The sequence below is a fragment of the Miscanthus floridulus genome, chromosome 10 (genome assembly GCF_019320115.1).
Source record: "Miscanthus floridulus cultivar M001 chromosome 10, ASM1932011v1, whole genome shotgun sequence".
In the NCBI taxonomy this organism is placed as follows: Eukaryota; Viridiplantae; Streptophyta; class Magnoliopsida; order Poales; family Poaceae; genus Miscanthus; species Miscanthus floridulus.
This window is the reverse complement of record NC_089589.1, coordinates 33,142,421-33,152,478: the sequence shown is the minus strand read 5'-3', so window position 1 is coordinate 33,152,478 and position 10,058 is coordinate 33,142,421. Positions and strand designations below refer to the sequence as shown.

Sequence of the window (10,058 nt, the reverse complement as noted above, 5' to 3'; positions counted from 1 at the left end):
TGATGGAGACTGAAACCTGCCATGAGTTTCCACAAGGAATTATCTCTCCATGTTTTGCAATCAAATAACTTTTTAACCCTTCATTGCTAACATACTCCCTCAGCTTATATTAATGTAGTATTAACTTTGTCCTAAGTAAAACATTTCTATCTTTGACCATTAATCTATATCTCTTATAAAGCTTGTAAGGAAAACGGACCCTTGGCCCATTTAAATTGGATTTTGGCGTTTGATGATCAACACAACCAAATTAGACTAATGAATTTGCGAGTGTTGATTTTGGAGTTCAATAGGGTGCAAACGTGACTTGGACGAAGGTGACGTGATGATCCGATGATCAACACCTCAAGCAAGGCATTACAAGCACAATGGAAGACCCAAAACATCAAGCAAAGTCCAAGCACGAAGGATGGAACCAAGCCGAACGCGAAGGTCACGAAGAAACAAAGTGAACGGAGCAACACAGGAGCTCTGGACCCAGATCGACAGGGGTCCAGACCATTGACTCTGAGTCCGGTTGCAAACCCTAGCTACAGGTGAACCGGACCCTATGAACAGTGCTCCAACCAGACCATCGGCGAGCTCAGTCCGGTTGAGTATAGAGAGGTTCCAGAGGCGCTCGGAGGAACCGGACTGAGTCCGGTTGAGGGAACCGGACCATTGGGTAGTCCGGTCCGGTTGACTGGCCCACAGTCAGCCACTGCAGCGTGCGCAACGGCCATTTCAATGGTCGCCTGTCAGTGACTATTGGAGGGGAACCAGACCGAGGAAGGATGGTCCGGACCCGAGGTCTGGACCTGTTGGCGCACAGAGAGCACACCAAAGGGGACCAACGGCTCTATTTGGTTGGGGCCTTATAAATACCCCCATGGTAGGCCAAATAATGTGTGGAGAAGCTATGGCAAGGTGCTAAAGTGTTAGATACACCATATTAGAGTTCTCCATTTGCATAGGGCTTAATAGATCACAAGGTGATTAGCATATGTACTTTGCGAAGTGCTTATGTTAGTTAGACCACCGCTTATGTGCTTGCTCTAGGTTTAGGCCTAGTATACTCGGTGGGCTTGTAGTCTTGCGAGACCACACCAACCGCGTTTGTGGTGTGGCCGCCACCATGTATCGAAGGGAATAAGGCCCGCGGCGTTTCGGCCGAAAGCTTGATAGTGAGGATGGCGGGGAGCGGTCCGAGAAAGGCTTATCGGAAGGCACACTAGAGACCCACTTGCGCGTGGGGAAGGCCCAGGGCTATCCACGGAGTTACTCGATCGGGAGCTTGGCCCTTGAGAGGGCTTCCGTGCGTGGAGCTTCCTAGGGGGAAGCTTGAGTGCTTCTCGATACCTCAGTAAAAATACCGGAGTCATTGACGGGAGTTTGCATCTCTACCTCATCTTTAACTTCTGCATTTATATTGTAATCTTGGTTGTGTGCTTTACCTTTCCTAGCTTAGTTGATAGGATTGGAACCTAGGTTGCATAGCTCCTTTTGCGGTAGAGATAGCAACATATTAGCAAAACCGTAGTTGCACATTTAGATAGTTTATTTATTTGCATAGGTTTTGCTAAGGTGAAAATTAGAGGCCGTAATTAGTAGAATTTTAAGTTGCCTAATTCAGCCCCCTTAGGCGTGACGGTCCTTACAAAGCTAATATCCACTAGAAGTCTATCTCAATATGCAAGCCATCCACATCATCCCCCACTAACCATCCACATCATCCCCCACTAACCATCCACATCATCTCCACTAATAGCCATGTCATCCTACTAACTTTGAACATCTTAATGCAAGCTATCTACATTATCTCCACTTAATTTCATTCCAAATTATTCACAATCCCCGCAGCAACACATGGGGTATCTTCTAGTTTAAATGATGTGTGTAGGATAATAACATAAGATTTATGTTTTCATATTCACTATGAGAAATACTTTCACAATATGTAATTCACATGTTGTGAAACTTCATGGATTTGTTGAAATTGATGATCAAAGATAGAAATATTTGATTTAGGATAAAACTAATACAACATGTAGTTTAAAATAGAGGCAATGATTGAGGAGATAACATGAAATAATGGTTATTGAGGCTTATGGAGAGGTAGTGGGGCCATCAACATTAATTTCATTCACTCATGCATGCATCATGCATGTAATCTTGTGGATTGCTTCATTCCCCATTGGGTAGCCAGCTTGCACACACAGTTAACTAGGGAAGGTATGTATCCTTTTCCATTAGTTACACTACATCACACAGGGTTTATAGGGGCAACTCAATACAATTTGTAGGGGCGGTTTGGCCAGTCGTCCCTACCAAACCGTCTCTACAAATCATGTATTTATAGGGGCGGTTCCCAGACCGCCCTTACAAATAGATTTGTAGAGGCGGCTGGTGTTATCAGCCGCCCCCTACAAATCGATTTGTAGGGGCGGCTGTAGTACCGGCCGCCCCTATAATACCTGTTTGTAGGGGCGGTTCAGTCTAGAACTGTCCCTACAGTATATTTTTCCGTAAAAAAAATTTAAATTTACAATTCAAATTCGACCAGAACATATATATATATATATATATATATATATATATATATATATATATATAGTTATGATATATATTACCCTGGGTACTGATTAATATTCAGTACCCGAGTCCGAATCACCGACCCCGAGCGTCGGGCGTTTCCCGCGCGGATTCCCCCGCTCCCACCACCTCAGACCGGGCCGACCACGGGCGCTCCCCGCGCCGGTTCACCCACGAGCTCTAGCTGGTATGCTGCTCTGACGCTCCCCACCCACGCACGATTCTTTTTTTTTTGCGGACTTGCGGTTTCTATTCCCCCACACAATCCGCTCGGTCTCCTCTTTCCCTCTCTCCGCCGGCACCGTCCGTCCGGCCCCTCTCCATACCACCGCTGTTTCGCCGCTGCCTCCACCGTACCGCCCGCACAGCGGCGTGCGTCCGCATGCGCCGCCTGGCCGGGCGTTCTCGGTCGCCTTTCCCCAGTGTGCCATTCGGCCTCGCGCAGGGGAGGCGTAGGCACCGACGGCGGCCCGTCTCTTCCATCACCAGCGGCAGCGCGGCCCGTCCCTTCCCCGACGGCGTGGCCCCCGCCCTTTCTCCGATCCGCGGCGGCGCGGCCCCTCCGCTTTCCCGATCCACGGCGGCGCGGCCCCGCCGCTTCCCCGACCCATAGCTGCGACGATGTCCTCTCCCCCACCGGTGGCGGCGCTGGCGTGCCCCTCCAAAGCAGATCCGGCCATGTCGCACCTCCCCTCCCGTCCTTCGGCGACGGCGACGTCAGACAGCCTCCTTTGCCGCCTGGTCTCCGACGGCTTCACGCTCTACCCTCTCCGCAGCCTATACCTCGCCTCCCTGGTACCGATGGCTCCTCTTCTTGCCCTTGTTGTCGCACTAGCCTTGATTTCTGCGTGTCTTGTCTTCATCACTTCCCCTGCAGTGCAGGAGCTTGGGCGGCGTCCATTGAGCTTAGCTCAGCAGTGGTGTATGACACATCAGTGCACCTGAGGGGTGAGCAGAAGGACGTCAAGCAGCTGCTCAAGGTGAACAGCCTTGCGAAAACATGAAATACTTCCATATTTGTACAGTGTAATTCGCTTTTCTTATTTTGATTGTTTCATGTTCTGTTCTGTATTAGTGTCATGGATTTCTTCAGTAAACACAACCATGAGGACGAAATTGTGAGCTTCACATAAGCCTTTGTGCATACTCTCCTTATTCTAAATTGTTCCATATGATGTTGCGCACGGTGCAGGTAAGCCAGGGCAGAGGGCAGATCCAGCAGGTCCCTGGTCTAGTTGGAGCATCGAAAGCGTGGCTGCACGGACTTCCTCTCCGATCTTCCTTGGTTTGATCCTTCTGATGAACTCCCCATTGAGTATTGATGTGCAAGGTGCCCATTAATTAGCAATATCTGAATCCCAAATATTTTGTTATATTTTGCTCATAGATCTGATGATTTTTTGTGCAGGTGTAGGAAAGAACCGACAAGCAGGAGCACAACTAGCTCATCCTGATGGCAGTTAGAACGGAAGCACCAAATATGTATGATCAATCTCTTTATCACTGTTCTCTTTCTCGATTTATTTTTGCGGACGATGCAAGGTGTTGTGAGCAAAAGATATCTGCTTACAGTATTACACTATTAGTTCAGTTGATTAATCAATCTCTTTCTATTACAATGTTTTGTAAATTAAATGATCATGGATGTGGCAATGCTGGCTAGCTCCACGTTAATTAAGCGATTTCATACTTGGGTGTTTTTCACTATAGAGGTCTGTGTGTAATGCAGCTCTGAAATTAATGTGTCAATTCTTTTTTTTCTTGATTCTAAATCAAATAGCTTTTTTCATGGGCTTGTTGTATCATGCAATCTACAGCTGATAATACTATGCATATGCGCCTTCTTTTTCTTTTGAGTAAACCACACCGTCAACTGAACTTACTCCCCAACCAGGTCCACGGCTGGATGTTGTGCATGATCCGGTGAGGGTACATCTAGCACCCCCTAGTTCAACCATGTTAGTTGAAGACCCCCCTCGTCTACAGGGTGTCAGGGTGAGTGTTGTGTGGCATGGCGAGATCGCCGAAGGCCATAGGCCACACCCAACGGCATCTGGCAGCTATGCCACATCTTCATCACCTTATGCTTTGTGACTGCTTCTTGCTTTGCCTCAGGATAAGCCTTCTGTTAATGTGCCTGTTTTCTTTATTACTGCAGTTATGAGTTGTTTTCATTCATGAAAATGGTACATGGTAATATATGTAATTTCAATAAAATCATCTCAGTTCATGTTTGGTTAGTTTTCTTGCATCCTGACAGCATCTCTTCATAAATTGTGTATATTGAGTTCAGTCCTATTAATCTGGGGCAAGGTTGATCTAATGGCTTCTGTTTTCAGTTATATAGAGATATAACAATTTTCTTTCCATGTCTGTCCTAGATTATTTAGGTAAATAATTTGTGTACTTTCCCTTCCAGTTCTAGACTGACTCTTCAGTTCACAGGCTTAAAAAGGAGATTCAAACTGCTATTTTGGTAGACTTAATCACATTAGTAAAGAACATGGTGTTATGTACTTGGACCTAATCTTCTTTTGCCATTAAAATTGATTATATGAAGAACACATGTTCCTCATTTGTCAGATAAACAGACTTATGTCTGAATTTATTCTTAGTCATAACAAATCATTTTTTTAAACCACATATTGGTTCTTGTCTTTGGCCCACAAGTACTTATTACCAAATTTGTCCTTAACCATAAAAATTCATTTGTCAAACCACAGATATGGTTCAATCTTAATAGGCCGGTGGTAGATGCCAGTCACTGGTGTTTTGGCAGCAGCTCTTTTGAACCGATTAAATTAAATAAACCAGAAGCATCAATGGTCCACTTGCTGCATTAGAACATCTTGTTAAAGTTTCAGCAATTTTATAGGATGTGTGCGAAGCCAGGAGATTCAAAATGTTCATATGCTAGCATGTTCAAATTTGTCATTAGTAGATCTATTTTTAGGATGCTCATGAGATAACTAACGCATAGCGTGTCCATAATTCAGTGAAGAATTACCATTTTATCATAGTGACTGTTCGGTTCAGCTTGCTGCACAGCCACAAGGTTGCAGCAGCAATCACAAAGCGATTGGGCCTTATACTTATTAAGTAATTTGTTAAATTTGTTAATACTTCTAGCCTTTCATTTTGTATGTAACCAATTTAATTTGTACTTAATTGTTGTGCACTAACATAATGCAATATGGGCTTTGTGGAACCTGCATTTGGTTGATACAAGTGCATGCTGTTGTTTGATAAAGTGGCATGGACAGGATTGTTTCTTGAATGCATGCACGAAAGCGGGTATTAAATCCAAGAAAAGGGTTGTACATAACAATATTTATTTATGATCAAGCTAAAGTGGTTATGAATAATTTATATTTTATGCTTAACTCACTTCATTTGGAAGATAGCAGGGTTAGATGCAAAAAATTAACCATATGTTCATATTGCAGGCAAGGGATGGCACTGAGTATAGTGGATCAGAAACAAAACGTCATTAATAAACACAAACACAAACAACAAGGTCAATGTTGTTTGTTTCTCACTTGAAGATCACAATTTAGTAGTTCAGTTCGATGAACACTTGTCTGATTTCATATTATTCAAAATTTTGTTTTTAAAAGGTCTCGTTGCCGTCTAAAAGGCCGCTCTCATGACATGCCCTATGGATTTGGCAGTAGCTAGCAGTCAATCACCAGCTTCCCCAACATCAAAGATGGCAATAGCTATTGGGTATGTTTCTCTGATTGACTCATCAAAACCAATCTGATCATTTGCATTGTAGCCAAAGCCTTGCCCGTCCACTTAATCTATTCTGACATCTAGTTTTTTCCCTTTTGCACAAATTACATTTCTTATTTCAGTCCATCAATATCTACTGAAAACACACCAATCTGTGCACAGCAAGGCAATCCCTTAACACACGGAACAACTATAACATATGAGGACTAGATAGCAGCTACACAGCCTGCATGCTTTCCCCACAATCGGAAATGTGAAGGTTAGAAAATTAATCTTTTATATAATTTTGTGCAAATGCATGCAGGTCTTATCCACACATAACCTTTTACATAAGTATTGTTTCTAGCTAAATATATACTTCTTAGTTTAATAGTTGGAGTTCTTCTACAACCTCAACATCCCTCGTGATTCATGAAACAGAGTAATTTGCTGAAAAGGTGTTTCTGACATTTGCAGAACATTGTGTTGAACTTTAAAACTTTCCGTGGAATATGATTCCATATTGTCGATGTGCAGCAAGAGGTGGGTTTATCGGACATGGCCTTGTGTCATTTGCCATCCACAACTGAATTTTTAATTCTCTGCCACTCTTGACATTTGTACTGTAAACTTCCATTTATTAGATATATACAAAGCTAAAAGTATATTGTTTTGTGTCCATATATATTGCACAAGTACAAAGCATTTGCATCAATAACTTGCAAAAAAATGTACATTGGTTTTTGTGCAGATCCCACTTGGGCACTACTGCAACCACTTGTGGTGCAATATCTTTCACTTGCTGACCATCAATCTGGCCATCTATCAGATGAAGATTTTCTTGGCTGATCTTGATAGGGCAGTGCCAAGAGAAGCCACAATCTTGCCACCTTGGTAAGTTTTATTCCTCGTGTACTCTATTCCTAGTTAGACCTTATGCCAGTTATTGCTCATTGTGGTTAATCCTAAAAATGCTGCACTTAAGTGAACAGTTCTACTGCCACCTGTTTACTGAATCGGGCTCTAGTCCACTCCATGCCAACTTATAACAATAGTCTGACAAAGTTCGCCTAAATCTAAGGAATAACAATCACCAAAACAACTTCCTAATCGACCGGATCCTGCTAACAATTGTGGCTGCGCCGTAGGGCTGGTGACCGCGCTCTTGCTTCACGCCCTCGTCATGGTCCACCACTCAGCCACTTACTCTGTTGCGTCGCTGGTAGACTTTGCCGACCATAACACTGTTCTAAAAGTCCACTATAGTCTGAATATTTCTAATCATTTTGTGTATACATACAATACAACACTACCATGTATATATAATTATTTGCTAGTTGGCGACTCTCTCACTATACTAAATTTTAATTTGATATGCCATGGCCTGAAGGTGGGGAAATATGTTAGATTTTCATTAGCTGGAATGCCTCCATTCTCAGTGTTGTTCCCAACATATGAATTAGCATTGACCAATTTGGATTTACCTTTCATATTCAGTTTGAAGATATTGTAGGCAATTTCAATTTACCTAGCTGGTCCACCTTGCGACTCCGACTGTATGCTCATAGGATTACTGTGTTAAGCAAATTGATTAATCCAGTCTAAAAATTAGGTTCAGTAATTCTTTGCTCACTGAGCTGCTGCGTGCTGCTTCCCTCACCAGCAGCCTTGACCTAGCAAGATCCTAATTAGGCACGCACAACCCTTCTTAGCTAGCACTCTCTTTGCATTTTTACTAATTTTCTGCATTCATCATACTTGCAGATTCATAAGCCTTTGTGCTATCTGACATACTCTTTAATTTTGCTATGACAAATTATGAAGGTTAGCAGTCATTTACATGCACGATGATCCAAATCTGCTGAAAAACTTGGGAATGTGGGAATTAGAGCGCTTTCTCCCGCTTGTCTGCATTACTAGATTCACAATTATTGACTTGTGCATTGTTTGCTACAATTATAGTTATATCTAAAGTGTATGCCCCATTTTCCTATTCTTCTCGGCCAATGAATTAATAGTGAATATTGTTTTGCTCTTGCTTATTGTATCTTACAAGTTTTAGCTACAACATTACAATTCTGCAATTGCATTGTCTTGATTATTGTATGCCACTAAAATCCATTGTGTATTCATGCCCTCCAATCCGTCGTGTATTCCTGCCCTCTCCAAATTTGTTGCTAGGATGATTCATACATGCAGCTCAACTAGCACTTCACTGCATTTGGGGAAGTTCTTTTGTTTTATATTTCTTCCTTTCCAACTAGACTTCAGGTATGGGAAGATGCACAAATTGATTTGTTTTGGAGTTGTTAGCAAATGAGTTTTATGTGAGAAATCAGACAAACATTATTTCAATTTTTTTTTTTGCAAACAATGGCTGAAGGATAAGAAGCTAGAACTGATAGTAATACTAGAAATAGTATTACTTGTTTTGCCTTTGCTGCATAAGTATTCAAATAATACAAACTGTAATCCATAAGAGAGAAACACAAGTTCCCTAGAAGGGCATTTTGATCAGCACCTTTATATAGACAAGTGACAAGTGCATGGTTTCAATCATATTTGGTCCAACAGTTCAGAATGGGTGCCTAGATTAATTTTTTTGCTAGTAGAACTACATAGGCGACCTGCAGTATTAGTAATTCGGGGTTTTTGATGTGATACTGCGATGGTCGTATTGTATGATGATTAATCAGGCAACTTAAAAAAAACTAGACTTGTAAGATAAAAAACAGAGTAAATTAATGAGATTGGAAACATAGCTTAGATTGCATCCCTATTTGCATATGCTTGCATCTGGTATGGATCCATTAATATATTGGCCTGATGTGTACATACATGCATGTACAAAAATCAGGGTATTGCCAACTAGTGTGGTTTAATACTAGCATTTCTTTTTGAATATTCTTCCCCTGTTTTACATGGCATCTCAGTGTATAGCTAACATATGTATCTCTTCATTTTTTTCAATGCAATCATTCATCAATGTGGGAATCTAATCAGTAATCAAACATGATTCCTGTCTTAGACCTGCTAAACTTGAACTCTAAAGACTTCCATATAGAATTTCTTGAAACATATGATTACATGAAAATAGTACACAAAAGAGTAAATTATGCTAGTACTTTTTGATCGAACATTTGTTTTCAGGCTACCTTGGTATATCATATCTTCCATGCAAATTGAGCTATTTTGTGGTGCTTTTCAAATTAAACTGCAAACCACTCACATTTTCCTTGTGGCTTAAACAGGACGAAGGTTGACTGAGAGAGAAGCCTTGAACTTTGCCTTGTGGAGCTGGCTCTGACAGATAGATCATAGATGTTGCCTACTAGGACCACAGCCTTGATTAGAGCTGTACCTTGAAGTAGCCGTGCCCTCCCAACTTGCTGTTTCTAGTAATGTAAATGTAAACAGGTTTGGGTGCATGTTTATAGACCAGCCGTGATTTTTTATATCACTTGGTGGGTATGTGTCCTAGTAATGAAAAATGAAATTCGGTCTGTTTGTGGTGGAAAATAATTGTGCTCTATATATTTGATTTCAAAGTTCAGATTATGACAAATTTGTGCCAATCGAATGGGCATTGATAGTCGATTTTCATGCCAAGCAAATCTAAGACGTATAGATTATTTGTACAATAATAAAACCAATCAACATCTGTTAGTAATGTGGTCACTTTACAAAAAAAAAGTTCAGAAACATGCCATGCGAGTGTCACGGGCAAAAAAAAATCTGTCGACAAAAAAAATCAGTTTGGAAACCTGCCTGGC

The 10,058-nt window shown here is 41.8% G+C and overlaps 1 long non-coding RNA gene across 10 annotated transcripts; it reads left to right on the top strand.

Annotated features, from left to right (window-relative positions):
• Positions 1-2,816: 2,816 nt before the first annotated feature.
• On the top strand, positions 2,817-9,788 carry LOC136486469 (uncharacterized). Of its 10 annotated transcripts, none has more exons than XR_010766821.1 (11): positions 2,817-3,366; positions 3,454-3,551; positions 3,647-3,689; positions 3,764-3,901; positions 3,980-4,053; positions 6,018-6,088; positions 6,189-6,297; positions 6,469-6,565; positions 6,763-6,828; positions 7,037-7,179; positions 9,537-9,788. It is a non-coding gene; the product is annotated as an uncharacterized lncRNA (long non-coding RNA). The 10 variants fall into 10 exon arrangements; XR_010766824.1 differs by lacking the exon at positions 3,647-3,689 and adding an exon at positions 8,050-8,109 and having other exon boundaries at positions 3,449-3,551; XR_010766822.1 differs by lacking the exon at positions 3,647-3,689 and adding an exon at positions 4,466-4,566 and having other exon boundaries at positions 3,449-3,551.
• The last annotated feature ends 270 nt before the right edge of the window (positions 9,789-10,058 follow it).